At 35.2% G+C, this 1,085-nt stretch overlaps 1 protein-coding gene across 2 annotated transcripts in view; it reads right to left on the bottom strand.

Annotated features, from left to right (window-relative positions):
- Positions 1 to 1,085, bottom strand: part of CEP57L1 (centrosomal protein 57 like 1) — a gene marked incomplete in the record, with an annotated part of 23,982 nt that overhangs the window by 13,695 nt on the left and 9,202 nt on the right.

Here is a 1,085-nt window from a genome sequence, read left to right as displayed (position 1 = left end):
GAGACAGAAAGGGTAGGGAGCCTCGATCACATATCTAGAAATTCTCAGAACATTTTCTCCTATTTCTTAAATGCTTGTTTTACTGAGCCTTTGTGTATGCTGCAAATACATTTTTAGTACAGCTGGATCTTTGCTGTTGGTCTCACTCACAAAACCATGACAAAAGAACATAATATGACCATTTACACACAGCTTTTGTAGCCATTTTCTATATGAGTATGGGAAGTTTAGAATGGTGCACAATGATATACTTCATCCCAGCCTTCCAATTCTTCTAAAAGGAAATACAATAGCCAAAAGCAAAGATTTTCAAAGTGCTGTAACTCACAAGAATACAAAAATCACTATTGTCAAATACAAGTAAACTGAAATCTTATTGGTTGCTTCAGATTCTACCCTCTGCACAACTTTTTTGCCATCTGTATTGCTTAAGTATGAGGTCTCAGTCCAACAGCAAAACCTGCACTACTGTTTTAAATTGTACAACAAGCAAACACATGAAAAGCAAGGAAATATAGAAAATGCAAACTGCATCCAGCAATGTAAACTGAGAAGAATATGAGAGTTGTGAGTTTCTCTGAGGTGCCTGCAGCTAAAGAGGTAAGCGAGGGCTTGTTTTAAAGTGATTTTAATGCTTGTGCGAAATTATGTAAACACTTTAAAGTGCAATGTTTGAGCAAATGTTTTTAACTCCCAGTGAATTTGAAAAAAGCAGTCTCAAAGACTGACACTTGCCGTTTTGCAAACTGTTTGACATCCTGCTATAATAATACATGCTGACTGTGTACATAAAACATCACATAACAGCCATTTAAGAGGAATGTATACAACTACAACATTATAGTTAATTAAGAGCTAGAAAACAGTAGGCTCAAATAACTGAGCCATAACCCATGTTATCTGTCATAGCAGCTCTTATTTTTAGCTTTCCTTGGCTGGTACTGCTGAAAGCAAGAACAATTAAAGCTGACCATGCAGCAACTCTTAGACCTCTGAGACTCAAGTGCAAGGAGTCATTCTTTCCCAAAGCATTTGAACCTAAAATGTATTTATATATATATAAAAAATATATATATATATTTTTA

This window comes from Pyxicephalus adspersus, chromosome 4 (assembly GCF_032062135.1).
Source record: "Pyxicephalus adspersus chromosome 4, UCB_Pads_2.0, whole genome shotgun sequence".
NCBI classification, from domain to species: Eukaryota; Metazoa; Chordata; class Amphibia; order Anura; family Pyxicephalidae; genus Pyxicephalus; species Pyxicephalus adspersus.
The sequence above is the reverse complement of the archived record's forward strand: the minus strand, read 5'-3'. Positions and strand labels throughout refer to the sequence as shown.